General features: G+C 44.6%; 1 protein-coding gene across 4 annotated transcripts in view; it reads left to right on the top strand.

The window, feature by feature from the left end:
* Window positions 1-17147, top strand: part of PBX1 (PBX homeobox 1) — a 335281-nt gene that overhangs the window by 81520 nt on the left and 236614 nt on the right. The window lies entirely within an intron of this gene.

The following is a 17147-nucleotide window of genomic DNA, read 5'->3' as shown; positions in this document are numbered from 1 at the left end:
AAGAACACCGGAGTGGGTTGCCATTTCCTTCTCCAATGCATGAAAGTGAAAACTGAAAGTGAAGTCGCTCAGTCATGCCCGACTCTTAGCGACCTCATGGACTGCAGCCCACAAGGCTCCTCCGTCCATGGGATTCTCCAGGCGAGAGTACTGCAGTGGGGTGCCATTGACTTCTCCGAAGTCAGAAGGAGCTGCCGACACTTGGATTTTAGATTTCAGGATTGCCAGGTCAGCGTGTCCTCTGGATGGACCGCAGCGTGGCTTTTGAAAGCCTAGCTGAGCTGGGTTGGAATCGGGCCTGTGTCTTCTCTGTTGTGTTTAGGTTTCTGTGTCCACTAGTCTGCAGAGGGGCAAAGGGGTCCCATGAGGAAGCTTCAGCTTCTCACCTTGCCTTTCATGGAAGTCCTGCTGAAGACTCTCATTCTCGGTTTCCCAAGCAAGGATGGTGATCAGAGTCAGATAAGTCTAGGGTTGGTAATTACCAGCTTGGACTGCTCTGCAAGTGCTCCATTCGGGATGGTTCCATGTTCTCCACAGGTCCTTGGAAACGTGGATCCCAGGGCTGCCTGGATGTCTGTGGAATGTTGCATCATACCACCATGAGGGACAGTTTGTATTTCTTCTTCGTTAGTTCCTTGTGTCTTAAAGCAAACACAGGCGCAGTGTTCTGGATTGACTACTGTTTTTTTGTTTGTTTGTTTTTGTTTTTTAAGTGTTTATTTGTTTATTTGGTAGCATCAGGCCTAAGTTGTTTCTCTCTAGTGGCACACAGGTTAGTTGCCCTGCAGCATGTGGGATCTTAGTTTTCTGACCAGGGATTGACCCCAAATCTCGTGCGTTTCAGGGCAGATTTTTAAACACTGGGCCACCAGGGAAGTCCCTGACAACTGTTAATAGCTTCACTTCTTTGTCAAAGGTGGGGCTTGGTCTCTCAGAACCCTTTTGGCTCTGGCATTTAGAACCTCTTCGTGATACAGGCATCCTCAGCCATTTCTGTGCACAGAGAGATCGCCGCTCAAAAATTTTCCCTTGGAGCAGCCACTGGTGGACTGTGAGCAGAAGGTGGATAGTAGTGTGGTTCTAGAATTCCATGCCACCTGTTCTTTGCACTGCGTCCTGAGCTGCCTCTGACAGTCACATTTCATGGCCCAGGGCCACAGCCGACTCATGATACTCATCTGAGTGTTTTTCTTTGGGGTTGGGGGCAGGGAGGAAGGAGAGAGAATAGAGGAGAGGAGAGACGTGGGTGGGACCATTGCCCCTGCTGTTCACTGTTAAAAGGGTGCAGCAGCTCCTGCTAGGTTACCCAGAAAACTTGCTCAGGCCATGGGGACACCCATTGACCTGATCTAGACCAGTAAAGCAATTTAGGCCTTTTCTTGACCAGGCATGGTTCCCCAGCAGCCCTCCTATAGGGCTGCATCTGGAAATGACCTGTCTTCTTATGCCCTGGCTTCACGAGGTTCTCTGTGTGCAACTCTAGCAGAGTTCTTGGTTACCACCAAAGGCAGCTTCTGGGGCAGCCGTGGCCCCAGCCTGTCTCATGGCTGTTCCCTCAGCTATTTTTCAAGGAGGTATGAAGAACAGCTTCCAGGTCTTGTGTCTTCGTCTTTCTTTCCGTGGATTTTAATAATTTCAGCTCTTCTTCTACATCAGAGAAGAGTGTGAGGAAGGAGATTTTATTGTCTGCTGAGTTTCAGCCCTCTCCGGTGGTGCTGGCCTGTGATTTTGCATCCTTCCCATAACAAATAGCACGTATTGTGTTTGGTTTTGCATGGTCATAGTGACTTCTGGTATTCGGCTAAGACCCTTCCTTTAAGGAAGTTAGAACACTTGATAGATTTCAAACCTTTGATTTTCATGAATACTGCTAGAAACTTGAGGTCCAGTGAGATATGGTACCTTGATTAGTTCCATAACACGGAGCCTGCTTTTTTGAATGTCTCTTTTTTCCCTCGTGTACCCTCCCCCATTTTCTCCCTCTCTTCCTCTGTCTCACTTTGTTAGAAAATTGAATGTTTAGGTTCACAATATTCTATTTTCTTACCGTAAGTCCTGTCTCTAATACTGTTTATTACTCTCCTGCTTATTTTTCAGAACTCAGGTGTGTTTCTGCATTTCTGTCATCATCTCCCTGTGAAAGTACACATGAGAAGTTGGTAGTAACCCCACTTCAGAACTGAAGGAACTTAGTACAGGCTTATTCTGTCTTGTGGAGACTGAGTCCCAGTGCGTGGAAGTGTCTTGCCAAGGGGAAAGTGAAAGTGAAAGCCGCTCACTCATGTCCGACTCTGTGCGACCCCATGGACTATACAGTCCATGGAATTCTCCAGGCCAGAGTACTGCAGTGGGTAGCCTTTTCCTTCTCCAGTGAATCTTCCCAACCCAGGCATTGAACCCAGGTCTCCTACATTGCAGGCAGATTCTTTACCACCAGGGAAGCCCTGCCAAGAAGATATGACTATTAATAAGAAAGGAAACTAAAAATAGACTTCAGACATTTCACCTGGCTCTCATCTGTGTCATATTCAGCTTGGTCCTGGTTAAGACATGCAGGGCATCGATCTGTTTTCGATCGATGGAGAACTACCACCCAAGTGTGTCCCAGTGGTTGATAGGAGGGTGAAATCCCATGGAAGTGATGTTGAAACTCTAAACATGGGGGAGTTGCTACAGTCCTGAGGATTAACATTGGCAGTATAACCTTGTCTTGTGAAGTCTTTATAGATAGGAGGTATTCAAATTTATCAATTTGAGTAGGTATTTTTATCACAGCTAACACAGTTCTTCATTCTCAACAAGGATGCAGTGAACATGAGGTGCTTGCCTTAGAAAACAATACACATCATGAGATGTTGAAAGGAAGCAATATAACAAAAACCATCTGCCCTCAAGGAGCTCATAGTCTAGTCGTGGAGAAAGGACAGAATACTGGGTGTCTGTCCTTTGCTTTGACAGGTGTCACTGTGATGATTTGAAGGCAACCAGCTACCTCTTGTTCTTTTACCCAGCCCAGCTGTTTCAGATGAAAGAAACGGATAGAGAGGCGGGCTTCTGCTGTGACGGAGGTGATGTTCTATTTTAAGATAAAGTATGGAAGTAACTGATTGATGGATTATAAACTGGGAGGTCCAGGCTAAAGCTTCATTCTGGGGGCATCAGTATATTTCACTGGGAGCCTCCTGGGCATTAATTCTGCCGTTAATTTTGTTATTAGAGACTTAGCCAAACAAAGGGAGGTGGCGAAGCTTGAGGCTGGTTTAACCTTGATGAAACAGTGATTTCACCAAGGATGATGTTCCCCCATCTATCTTCATCCATCAAGGCACTGCTGAAATATGCTAATGAAGCCCAGAGATAGGAGCCCAGAGCAGTTAAATGGGGCGTTGCAAACGCTCTCCCTACCCTTGTGACAGGGCGATGCCACTTACTGTCCAGATTTAGTGCATGAAGACGAGCAATGCTGACGTGGTCTTGTGGTTGAAGACAGAGTGTTGGTGGAGGGGCCACTTAGCAGAAATGAAGAGCAAGATTCAGAGATGCACACTCCGGAATCGACGGAAAAGTGCGGGTTGTGGTGAAGGGGACGTTTTCCTTTATTCTATTTGTCGCACCTTCTAGCTAATCCATAGTGCAGATGAGGAAGCATTTTTGTTTGAAGTTCTGGCATTCGACCTCCCACTTCGTGCCACAGCGATGTTATCTGTCACCATGTTAGCTCATATCACTGTGCTTCTTTCCAGTGATTAAAAATGAGCTAATACCTTTTTTCTACCAAATTAGTTTAAGTACCTTAATCTAATTCATTGCTTATAAACACCCTTGAAGAAGTGAAATTACAGCATTTATTTTACTGAGGAGGTTTAAGAGATTAAATTCATGTCCAGATCACATAGCTAGTAAGTGGGATGTTTGGGATTCGAACACATGTCCATCCAACTCCTCAGCCCTTGCATGAAACCTCTGTGATCTGATGGCTCTTATGCAGGGTGTATCTGGGAATCCTTGCTACCTCTTGGTGTGGTAGGGTAGCTGATAATTCATTGTTAGATTTGGGGATTCTTTTACCTAATTTCTAGGACCACCTATAGTTCAGGATTAGCATCTTGGGAAGGAAGATGGGCTGCTGCCTTAACTGTCTAGGATCAGCACAATTTTGTACACAGCTCCTAGAACAGACTGGCCTGATGATGCCATTTAATGAGTAATAATTAAACTTTACTGTTATTTACTTTTTTTCTCTGGTCTCACTTGGCTTACTTATATATTCACATATTCTTTGAGTTCACTGTATCTTTATTATTCTCTTTATAGTCCTTTCTTTCCTAAACAGACCATAAGCTCTCTGAGGCCAGGGCCAGGATCCTCACTCTAGTGCCCCAAACACTGGACATTTTGATTAATAATGTACCTGTCTACTGTTGATACCCCTAGCTTTCATGTAGAGGGCTTAATTTGTCACTGTGCTTTTAGTTAATGGTAGAATAGAGCTGGCCAGCTGCTTTCTGGTTTTCATACTTTCGATAAATGCCATGGAGGTTTGTATCTGTCTTTACAAACTTGACAAGAATCACAGTAAAATTTCTTGGTAGATCCACTTCTGTCTCCTACTGGCTTTATCCTGTCTAGCCCATATCAGACCACACAGAGAAAAAAAGTAAATAACAGTAAAGTTTAATTATTACTCATTAAATGGCATCATCAGGCCAGTCTGTTCTAGGAGCTGTGTACAAAATTGTGCTGATCCTAGACAGTTAAGGCAGCAGCCCATCTTTCTTCCCAAGATGCTAATCCTGAACTATAGGTGGTCCTAGAAATTAAGTAAAAGAATCCCCAAATCTAACAATGAATTATCAGCTACCCCGCCACCTTTATACACACACACACACACACACACACACACAGATGGAGAAAAGCAGAAGCAAAAAAAAGAAAAGAAAGATTTTTGAAAAAAAAAAAAAAGAATTTTAAAATAAGATGCTCAGTAACATTATTCCCTGAAATAAATTGTGCTAGAATAAAAGCTCCATCTTGGCTTTGAGATTTGCTCTGCTGTTTATCAAGCCAGCTCTGAACTTTGGGGACTCTCGGGTGTTATTAAAGAGTTAACAACCAAAGGCCTGTAGCTTCCAGGATGTCGCGTGGGTCAGTGGATGTTGCCAAAAGGTAACATCAGCCAGTGGAGTCAGTTGGGCTCCCCGTCTGGCAGATCTGTCTTTCTCAGCTGCTCCTCCTCCACTTTCTAGGCTTGGAGTTCACATACAGTAAATCTTTCTCTTAATAAAGCCGTTTTTCAAGTCTGACTTTGGACTAGGGACTGCTTTTTCTCCAAATGCAACAGCTGTTAAACATGGTGCATTGGGCACAGTGTCTATCTCTTTGTTTAGTTTGGGGTTTTCATACGAGCAGAACCATAACGGAGTGGGAGGATGCTATCGATTTCTTTCTACCCCTGAGTCAGGCACTGGGGTTGGAAAGAAGGCCTCCAGCCTCGAAAGGCCTCCGGGCTCTGTGGACTACTAGCCCTTGAAGCCTATTGTCCCCTAATAACCAGTGCAGGGTGCCCCTTCCCCTGGGCAGGATAGAATTGTGGAACTCAAGGTGTCAGCCAGCAGAAGCCAGACCTCTTGGCCCCTATCTGTCCCAGTTATGCGGGGAAAGGCATTTTTGCCCCCTTGCTCTCTTGTCCTTCTGTCCCTGTCTCTGTTCCCAGTGCATTGGGGAGCGTTAACTCCCTGCAGGGGAAAAAAGTTCACAAAAGAAATGAATTATGCATATGGAATTCATTTTCTTGATGAATAGGGAATCTGAACAAACTCCATGGCTGCTTGATTTTAAGGCAGAGGAGAAGGGCGGGGGAGGGTTAAAACAGTTTGAAGGGGGCGATTGAAAAGAATTTGGAGCAAGAGGTGGAAGAAAAACCATGGCAGAAGGACTTGGGTTTGAAATATTAAGGACAAAATGAGTGGCCCTTTGAAAACTGTTCATGGCCCATTCATTATTCTTGCCAACACATACACACCAATACCTTCCTCACTCCCAGTGATTGTGATGATTGGCCAGCGGAGAAATTTAAGGTGCTGGTGAGATACTGCTGGGGAGACGTGACACCGCCATCAGGACCAGACTTGCTGAATTAAATGTTTTGCGGTGGTTCCTGGCACATTTCAGTACAGTTTAACAATTGGCACCTGGAATTTCGAGGCAGAAGTTTTGTAATGGGTAAAGCACTGCGTTTAGAAGTAGAATACCTGGATCCAAGGTCAAGGACAAACAGACTGTATGACCTAGGGCAAGTCACTTAGCCTTTCTCAGCCTCAGCTGTCTCATCTGTAAATGGGGAACGTGGGCATCTGCCTAGTGGAGATCAGAGGGTGAAATGAAGGAAAGATGGAATGAGGAAGATTTCCCTGCGTGTGTTTTGACAAGTAACTCCAAATACAGATCTGAAGAGATTTTATTTTTCTATCTCTGCCTCCTTTCCTTGACAGCCTTAGAGATATTTAGATCTAGTCCTTAAGCAGGCCGGGCTTCCTTTGGAGCAGAATAAAGGCGACACTGATTTGGAAGCATATAGTGGGTAAAGAAATAATTAAGCAGACAAGCAAAGAAACAAAAATTCTTTGTAATCTTGACTTCGTCTGTATTATGGAAATCACTTAAAATAATCAATGTTTATTTCTGGCAAATTTAGCCACCGAACCAGGACTTGTAACTGCATAGCTGGTTTGATAGGGACTCTTGCCATTGACAGCCACATAAAGGAATGAATCTACCTGAGGGTGGTTTGTAGTTTTTTTGTTTGTTTTGGGTAGAAATGACTACCAGGAAGAGGCAGCCTTTCTTGATTGCCAGAAACCTGTGGACGCTTCCAGGTAGGAAGTGTGACCATACTGACTTCCTTACTTTGAATTGTTCTCCATTATGGCTTCCCCTGTGACTCAGCTGGTAAAGCATCCGCCTGCAATGTGGGACACCTGGATTCAATCCCTGGGTTGGGAAGATCCCTTGGAGAACGGAAAGGCTACCCACTCCAGTATTCTGGCCTGGAGAATTCCATGGACTGTATAGTCCATGGGTTCACAAAGAGTCGGACATGACTGAGCGACTTTCACATGCCTTTCTCCTGAATGGAAAGAGTGTGTGGGCCCTGAGTCTTCAGGGGAGCTAACAGACTCCCAGGCATGTATGCACGTATGAAGAAAATTTCCCTGCTTGCTGGGAGGAAAGAGTTTTTTTTTTCCCATTTTGGCCATCCCATGTAGAATGAGGGACCCTAGTTCCCTGACCAAGGATGGGATCTGTGCCCCCTGTGCTGGGTGCATGGAGTCCTAACTGTTGGACTGTGAGGGAAGTCCGAGAGATTTTTTGATAATCTTGGGAGACTTGAGTGCCTTCTCAGGATTGAGTGGCTTGAGTAGGTCTCACCTGCCACATTTCTTTATTTTTCTTACAACCTAATTGCAACGCATACTCTTTTCACAATGATATGCTTGTTTTATAACAAACGCCTTCTCTTGTTTTTTGGGGACTGAGGATGTGTAGTCTAGTGAAATTGTATCCTTTGTGCTGTCCATCACAAACATACAAGACAGCTGCATGTCCTGTGGTGAGGAACTTCTCCCTCTACCCCTCATAGGATCCTAAGAACGGGTGAAGGTGCCCTAGGGCAGCCCCTCTGGCAGCGGCAAGGGCTGGGTGAGCCCCTGGGACTCTGGACCAAACCCCAACTTCAACTCTTGCACTTCTGTGTCATGGATTTCATTTGTTTGACTTATGGGTGGGAGTCGGTTTCTAAGAAATGTTTGAAACCCAGTGGTCCAGAGAAGAGACCAATACCTAGTATGGATTATTTATTTGTTTATTAAGATTTTCATGGTAACTTTTCTCTTCAAGCTCCAGGCGCTATATGGAACACTTCAAACTGGAAGCATTTAGCACTAAAGACTGAAAACGGAAGCATTTAGCACTAAAGACTGAAAACAAGGCGAGCAGGGGAAGAAACTCTGGGAAGGATGGGACAAGAAAGAAGGAGAACATAAGAGAGAGTTGGGGCGGGCAGTTCAGGCCTCAGAACTTGAGCCAAAGGAAGTAGGTTCTAGAGACCCAGGGATGTGTGGGAAGGAAGCCAGCTTTGCCCGTTGACGTCATTGTGTTATTAGCGGAAGTCGCTTCACCTTCCCAAGCTCCTCCCCAAGGTGGGGGTGACCTAGTTGACCTCCCATGTCCTTCCCAGGTATGGCTTTCACAGAGGCTGAGGGGCTGACCTTTTTTGGTGTTCAGGCCTAAGACTCCTCTTGCCAAGTCATTATGGTCATAAAAAAATGTGCTTTTAATGTTCTGTATAAACCTTTTAATAGCAAGTATATTTGGTACAGAGTGGCTTTCAATCCTGATTGCCCGTTAAAATCACTTGGGGAACTGATACAAACTACCAGCAATACCTGGGCTTCACCCAGAAACCATGAAATCAGAAATTCTGGGGCCTAGTGCTGAGCATTCATTCTTATTTTTTTTCAAAGCATCCCAACCTATAGTATTAGGCTCATAGGGCTTCCCTAGTGACTCAGACAGTAAAGAATCTGTCTGCAATGCAGGAGACCCAGAAGTTCAATCACTGGGTCAGGAAGATCCTCTGGAGAAGGACATGGCTACCCCACTCCAATATTCTTGCCTGGAGAACTCCATGGACAGAGGAGCCTGGTGGGCTACAGTCCATGGGGTTGCAGAGAGTCTAACACGACAGAGTGATTAACACTTTCACTTTCACCAAGATTGTAAAATATTGCTCTGGGGACTGGGGGAAAAGTGGTGATTGGAGAAGTGAGGTTAGGAGGTTGAAGATGCCTAAAGAAAAATAAGGAAGGCCTTATAACTGATTTTAAGTGCTAACCATGAGGAAAGGGAATTTTGCATGGCAGCTCACTCCAGTATTCTTACTGGGGAAGGCCCATAGACAGAGATAGACTATGTAGGTATACTGTATATGGGGTTTCCCATGTGGCTCAGTGGTAAAAGAACCCACCTGACAAGCAGGAGAGTTGGGTTTGATCCCTGGGTCAGGAAGATCTCATGGAGAAGAAAATGACAGCCCACTCCAGTATTACTGCCTGGGAAATCACATGGACAGAGGAGCCTGGCGGGGTTCTAGGGTAGCCCACACACTTGGACTTCCCTAGTGGCTCACATGGTAAAGAATCTGCCTACAATGCAAGAGATGTGAGTTCGATCCTTCAGTCAGGAGGATCCCCTGGAGAAGGGAATGGCTACCCACTCTAGTCTTCTTGCCTGGAGAATTCCGTGGACAGAGGAGCCTGGCACACTACAGTCCATGGGGTCACAAAGAGTCAGACATGACTAAGCAACTAACATTTTCACATTTTTCGCTTTTTTGATGTTTATAAGCTATAGACTATTCTGGTAGTATGTGTAGTATTTGGGGCTTGTGCAGCTCATTTTTCACATACTTCAAGGCAGGGAAACTTCAGAACCGTCGCAGCAACTTTTTTGGACACTGTTGCAGCTACCTGGTTCACTTGGAAGAGTTTCTGCCACATGCCAGGCACTGTGGGGTGTGTAATACTTACCGTCTTTAAACTGAATGTAGCACAGATGTTGGTGTTACACTAATCTCCATTTTACAGAAGGGGAAACTGAAGGCCACTGAGACTAAATCCCAGACTTGTAAGTAGTGGAGAAAGAGGATCAAACCTGTCTCCCTCTCTTTCTAAAGTGATCCCCCTCTTTCCACTGTGCTCCCTGCCTCTTGGGAGGTTTGTCAACTGCCCCTCTTGCTGGGAAGGCTTTCTTCTTTCAGATAAGTGAGAAAACGTGAGGAGAGTAATTAACTTCTGTAGGGGGGATCTTTAAGATGGGGAGAGGCCATGTAGGATCATGAAAATATACAAATGAAAAGGGCTTTCTGATCTCAGGGCAAGCTTGAAATTACAACTGGGCCAAAAGACATAAAACTGTGGGCCAGTCCAAATGGCGAATCGTATGGGGAGCACGCTTCTTGTTTAGCTGCTGTTCTGTGGTGTCCTTGATGGAACTTAAGATTACTGCTTCCCTTGATTCAGCATGGTGGCGTGTGTGCTGTTCCCTTTGTGTTCACGATGGATTGCGGGCTCCCCTTCAGGTGCTCCGTGCTAGATGTGATAACGCTGGCCTTCAGGTCTCGCTCAGCCCTTTCCTTGAGCTTTACTCTTAATCGGCCCATTTACGCCTTCCAGAAGAAATGAACCGTGTGTCTGCTTTCCTTAACAAAATGTTCTATACTCATACTTTAGAGCATAAAGCAAAATTAGTCTCTTAAATGTAAAATGCTTTTAAAGCACTGTTATTAATGGATTGCTTCCCTTCAGGGATGGTAATGCTTCATATAGGGTGCTAACTCATTTATTTCCACATCATCCAGGGGAAAAAGGCCTGAACCATTTCTGATGAGGAAACAAAGTCCTTGTCATTGTTGAGTGTAGGACAAACTTCTGTTGTGTTTGTCTAGGCCTTAAACCCAGGACACATCTGACAAAATTGTCCCCCATTTTGTGATACCTCAAACCCGTTCTTTTCTCCAATATTTGGAACAACTAGGCAATTTTCTGATATTGGTTGTTCATGCCCTTGGTTGGAGCCATGGCCACTTAGCTCCCTAGTTCATGGCCACTATGTTAAAATGTAGAGCTTGCACTCCTCTTCCTTGGCTTCCCACATTTTCCACATCCCTGTAGCAGAATCTGCAGCAAACTTGTATATTAATTTTTTCGGAGGCCCCCACCTGCCTCCAGGGCACACTCACATTCACGTAGCTTCAAATGACTGTGCTGGGTCTGTTCTAAGTCTGAATTCTGTCATTGATCCAGCCTTCATAAACTTTCTTTTGAATGCTAATTAATAAAAATAATGGCTTTCTCTTCCCTTCTCATAATAATACTGCCAGCTTTCAGAGTTCTCTGAAAACCTTGAGATGTCCATGGCCAAAGAAAATAGGGATGTTTGGCTTCAAAGTGTGGGCTTTGGCTTACATACATACTCTCTCTGAGACAGGCTGAAAAGAAATAGTAGAAGGTTTTCCAGGGAAGGGTTTGCAAGAAGTGATCCAGTCTGGTTGTGTGGGTCTGCTGATGACACTGGGGAGAATGGAGCCCTCCAGATACCAGCCCTGGGCTTCACGCAGGGGCCCGCCGTAGAAGTCTGTTCTTTTTGGAGATGAGGAAGCACCCTTCTCTTAGGCAAATCCAGGAAAGAGAGGCTCTCTCTCTTTGGTCCTGTGGATATAGGATTATTCTCCTGGAAGAGAAGGAGGCTTAGTTTGACTACAGCCGATTCATTGCTTCTGTGTTGTGTGCAGAAGGGAAAGTCATCACAGTCCCTAAGCCCTCCCTTGTCGGTTCACTCTCTTGACACCTGGTAACTGGGAGCAGGGCCCTTGCTGCTCTTCCCAAAAGTGTCCACATGGAGGGCTTTTCCTAGTCTGGCTGTACTCCTGTTGCTGTGCTCCGTGGCCGAGTACACGCTGCCTGAATTTTCTTTGTCAACACCTCCCTGCCCTTCAAAAAAACATGCAGAGAAGCCAGCATTTCTATTTCTTCTCCATCACCAATGCTTCCTCTCTCTCTTCCTTTCCTCCTTCCATGCCCCTTTAGTAACAGCAAATGATGGAGTTACAGTGGTAGAAGGGGTGGGGGGAGGATGGTAACTCAGAAGAGAATCAGCCAAGAGAGCTTGGGGTGGGGAGGAGGAAGGCAGGAAGGCTCCAAGCATCATGCAGCCCGGGCCCGCCCCCAGCCTCCCTGTGCCTGCTGTCTCCGAGGGAGGGGGATAAATTTGGTTTGCGCCAGCATTAAACTGATAAATGAAATTTGTATGTTAAAACAATGGTAATTTCATTGTGTTTTCTCTCCTTCCCCATCCACACTTCCACATCACCCCACCTCTTCCTCACTCTTCAGCTTTGGGTAAGGGGGGCAGCAGTGGGGAGGGGGGCTTTGCAAGCTGTCGGTTTGCATTGTGCGGACGGGGAAAGGTCTCTACCTGGCTCATTTTGTCCCCTTTGCTCGGGCTGTCACTGCTGACAGTCCTCATGTTTATTTCATCTCGCGTGGTGGCTGTCTCGTTTCCCTACCCTCCGATGTCATTAACGCACAGAGAGCGGGCCCTGTAGTGTTGAGCCTAATGAATTCGGCTGTGGCTGCTCTGCTCCCCACCTCGTTACCAAAGCTCAAGGTGTCAAATTAAACCCAGCCTGGAGAGAAAGAGAAAGTGTGGGCGATAATGGAGAGCCAGGGAAGAGGGAGGGCATAAACAACTGTCCAGAAAAGAACAGGTTGGGGAGTGGGACACAGGGGAATGCCACCGATAGGTGACTTCCTGTGACCAAGTCCACTCTAAGCAAGGTGACAGCCAAGTCTCTCAGCAGGACCTAATGACCTGTTCCTCCTGGTGTGGGGTTTTGCACCTTGGCCTTGGATTACAGTGTGTCGCCTTTTTCTCATTGCCTGGTTGATTGATCCTCCTAGTTTATGTAGATCGGGCACCTTGCAAAGCAGACAGAGTAGCTAGAGCAATTGAGAGCAGATAGAGCTTATGGAAGAGTGTGTGTATGTGTTCTCTATAAGGAAAAGTGGAGGCCAAATGCTTAGTGGCCTGAGTAGCTGCAGAATCCCATGTTTCAAAATGGGAGAAAGAGAAAATCGTCGCATAAATGAACATTATCCCAGTGGGGGATACCCTGATGGATACCCTTTCCTGACCCCTACCCGAATCTGGGGAATCATAATCTCTTCTGTTTATCAGATGATACTATTTACAAAGCAGTTTTCTATATGGTGCTGGCGTTTATCTTTGGTGTGTTTTGTTTGGAATGACCATGAATAAGATTTTCCCATTTTTCAGGTGGGGAAAATGTGGAGTAGAGATATGTTAAGATGATACAGCTAGAAGGTTAGAGGACTGGGGTTATATTTCAGGTCTTCTGTTTCCAGAGTTCAGTGTTCTCTTCCTTGTACTTGCTAGATTGAGTCAGAGGTGGGAGGAGGTTGGTGATGAGTTATCTTGTGAAGTTTAAAAACTGAGGTAAATTTACAAATGGTAAAATGGACAGATCTTAAGTATACCCTTTGATGTGTTCACACAGGTAAGTATACCCATGTAACCAGTGCCCCACTTAAGATCTAGACTGTTTTCATCACCCTGAAAGTTTCTTCTGATCCTTTCTACCTCAATTCATCACTTTCCCCTCCCTCCCTTCTCACCCCCAACAACCATTATTCTAATTTTTTTCATCCTCTGCTAATTTTGCCAGTTCTTACACTTTAAATGAATAGAATCATGCAGTATGTGTACTTTCGGGCCTGGCTATTACTCATCATTTTTTTGTGTGTGAGATTTATACATGTTGCTGCTTGTATCAGTAGTCTGTTCCCTTTTATTGCCAAGTGGGTAGTCCATTATATAAATGTATTACAATATATTTATTCAGTCTCCCTTGTGATTTTTCTCTAAGGAAAAAAACCTTTGAAATTAATTTGATACTTAGGATATTCAAAATATTCAAAAATATTTTGGAGCACACGGTGGTCCCGTTGGCCTGAGTCTCCTGGATTCACTGAGAGGACCAGGGTGCCAGGTGAGAAGTATGGGAGAGCTGAAGCCAGGGTGAAGAAAGGCTTTATGGACATACTTCTCAGACCTTGCCCCACAAATTGGTGCTGTAAATGGTTTGGGACTGACTTTTCTCTTTGCCTAGAGTTCGTTCTCCGGCTCATTGTCCTTTGCTATTGATGACAATAAGTATGATGATGGAGCAGCATTTCCCTTCTTCCTTGAGTTTTTGTCATTCTGTGTTGATAATTTGATTTTAAAACTCTGCTCCTCTCCAGATTAACATGCAACTTTATTTTGAGAAATCCCACCATTATTTTCTAAATAGTAGAGAATAATTCAAGGATATGAAAAGATTGAAACTAGAAATCTCTGGCAGATATTCTCTAAAGACAATGAATGGTGAGGTGTCTAACTCTATATACTAGCTTCATTTTGTAGATGGGGGCAACGTGGAGAACTTTGTCAGGTTGTTTGCTAACTTATAATAGCAGGAACATTCAGATTCCCTGACATGCAGCCTGTCGCTTTTACCTTGAACCAAGCAGGCAGGACACACGGTCCCTGAGAATTGACAGAAAAGAGGCCCAGGCTTTGGTGCTCTGGTTAGAGTTGACATCATGGCAAGACATTGGTTCTCGAGTCTCTTTGATTTAAAATTTGTTATGTAATATGATTATGTCCTCAATGATGGTTTTTTTTTCCATTAAATCCACAGCTTCGGTCAGGCTAAGCAGATGCAGGATCCAGAAGGGTTTGTAAAGATGTAGATGAGAAAGCAAGAAATACTGAAGTTAAATTCTCCTCGTCGTTAAACTTTCCCTAGTGATGTTTATACTTCCTCAAGGGTCTAGATGGGGAGAGAATGGTCTGAGAGTATTTCTGGGGCAGCACACCAGTGTCCCGTTTTCTTCTCTCCTCTGATCTAAAAGTCACAAAAAGAGAATTATGTGGCACTATGAGGCCTATTTCGGAGAAGGCAATGGCACCCCACTCCAGTACTCTTGCCTGGAAAATCCCATGGATGGCGGAGCCTGGTAGGCTGCAGTCCATGGGGTCTCGAAGAGTTGGACATGACTGAGCAACTTCACTTTCACTTTTCACTTTCATGCATTGGAGAAGGAAATGGCAACCCACTCCAGTATTCTTGCCTGGAGAATCCCAGGGACAGGGGAGCCTGGTGGGATGCCGTCTATGGGGTCGCACAGAGTCGGACACGACTGAAGTGAATTAGCAGTAGCAGCAGCATGAGGCCTATTTAGAGAAAGACTCAGTTGTCATTGGTCAGTGGAAGAACCGAGGCAGTTAACTGAATCTCAAGCATTCATATATTCATTTAGCAGCATTTATTGAACTGGGGATGAGAAATAGTCAGTCCTTGCCTTCAAGGAGTTCACAGCTGGGAAACCGTGGGTGATGTGTATTATCATTGGGATGAGGGCAGAGCATGATGGGAAACGGAAGGGCCTCGGACATGGCTTGCTTGGGTCAGGGATGGCTTCCTGGAGAGGAAGCCCCAGGGGAAGCACTGACTTTAGGGGAATGAGCCAAAAGGAGTTACCCTTCAGTACGTCCTTCTCCCCATCTCCAGCAGCTTCCTTGAGTACTTATCTTTTTCTGGGCACCATGTTACAGGGTGTCCTGGCTTCTAAAGTACAAAAGTCCAGTGTTGAATAAATAGAGATGGATGAGGCACATGGGCATTGGGACTGCTTTAACCACCCCCAAATGAGCCACTTCTGGTGATGTCCCAGTGGGACGGTCAGGACAATGCCAATATTTCTGATAATGATCGGTGAATTTTGTAATCTGTTTGATCTGGTTTTTGGGTTTGCTGGTCTGGAGTCCAGTTAACCTCCTTGACTGGGGTCATGAGTTTTTGTTTTGTTTGTTTGTAACAGGCTTTACATTTACAAAACATTGTAGACAGTTGTGTGGCGTGGTTGCTCCAAACCTTTCTGAATAGGCTTTTATATGGCATGGACATGCTAGTTCTCCAGTAAAACTATGCATTGTTAATAAGGACTTGATGAAGATTCTGTATGATAAATGAGGGTGTGATAGCCTTTGGAGTCAGTAGATTTTGTGGGACAAGGAAGTGATGCAAATATTCACCATTATAGTGTACACCTCTTTGTTGTGGTAGAGAGTGGAATTAATATGGTATATACTCTTAAATATTTTAAAAAATTATATTTTAAGAGAGTGAGAATAAGACATTCTCATTATTTGATTAATTGAGCGAGAGTGGGCTTCTTAATATAATGAAAACCCCTTGGAATCTATTGGTTTAATTCCTCAGTGGTAAGAAATGTCATATATGTTTTGCTCTAGTATATAAATAATGCACGGAGAAGGCACTGGCACCCACTGCAGTACTCTCGCCTGGAGAATCCCACGGACGGAGGAGCCTGGTGGGCTGCAGTCCATGGGGTCGCTAAGAGTCGGCACGACTGAGTGACTTCACTTTCACTTTTCACTTTCATGCGTCGGAGAAGGAAATGGCAACCCACTCCAGTGTTCTTGCCTGGAGAATCCCAGGGATGGAGGTGCCTAGTGGGCTGCCGTCTATGGGGTCGCACAGAGTCGGACACGACTGAAGCGACTTAGCAGCAGCAGCATAAATAATGTAACTCCGATCACATGGCTGAACCAGTATGGAAGCTGAGGAATGGAGTAGTAAAAGTCAGTATGTCCTGACGAAATCTCAGTCACAGTTGACTCATTAATAGGATCAGGGATCTTTTTCAAATCAAGAATAATTCAGAAGGCAAATGCCCAGTGTGTCTCTTTGAAATTTTCCCCCCAGCCATATGTGCCTGTAGAATCTGTTATTCTTCTAATGGATCTAGTCCATATTTTACAGAGTCAGAAAATTTTAAATAATAATAGAATTCGCCTCATCTAAGTTCATTTAGATCAGCAAACTGGTAATGCTGCACATTTTCACTTCCTTGAAACTAAATGATGAGAAATATTTCTTCATAGCATTTCAACACTAAACAGATCCCCAAATCCGTGTAGGACCACAGTGCATCTATTCCCTTCATTTTAGATAAATTATAAGGAGAAAGCTGTCTGGAATTTGATGGAAACATGGCATGCCATTTGATGCCACTGGAGGATCTGCTGTGTCAATTTGAGTGATGGATGCTGAGGAATGAAGGAAAAACTCTTCACAATGTGAAATAGAAAATTAAAGGACAATAAAATGTTAAAAAGTGTGGGGAATTCCTTTAACACGACTAATTGTGTCTGAGGTGGTGGATATCAGTTCTGCATCTTGAATCCTCAAGTTATATAAATGGTACATATTGTACTATTATATTAGCTTATATATGTTGCATATAATGTATGATTATAGTCTGTCAAAAATAGGTGATATGATTTTTCATCCCCTGGTGAGCTTGATGTTCAAATGAGTTTAGGAATGGGTTAACTGTGGATTATATATGTATGACACCAAGCCTGTGTTGAGAATGAAAACAAAAATCTCCTTTGTGGGATGTTGGACTAAAGCAATGATATTAAGACAACATATTCTG

This window comes from Bos indicus x Bos taurus, chromosome 3 (genome assembly GCF_003369695.1).
Source record: "Bos indicus x Bos taurus breed Angus x Brahman F1 hybrid chromosome 3, Bos_hybrid_MaternalHap_v2.0, whole genome shotgun sequence".
Taxonomy (NCBI): domain Eukaryota; kingdom Metazoa; phylum Chordata; class Mammalia; order Artiodactyla; family Bovidae; genus Bos; species Bos indicus x Bos taurus.
The sequence above is the reverse complement of the archived record's forward strand: the minus strand, read 5'-3'. Positions and strand labels throughout refer to the sequence as shown.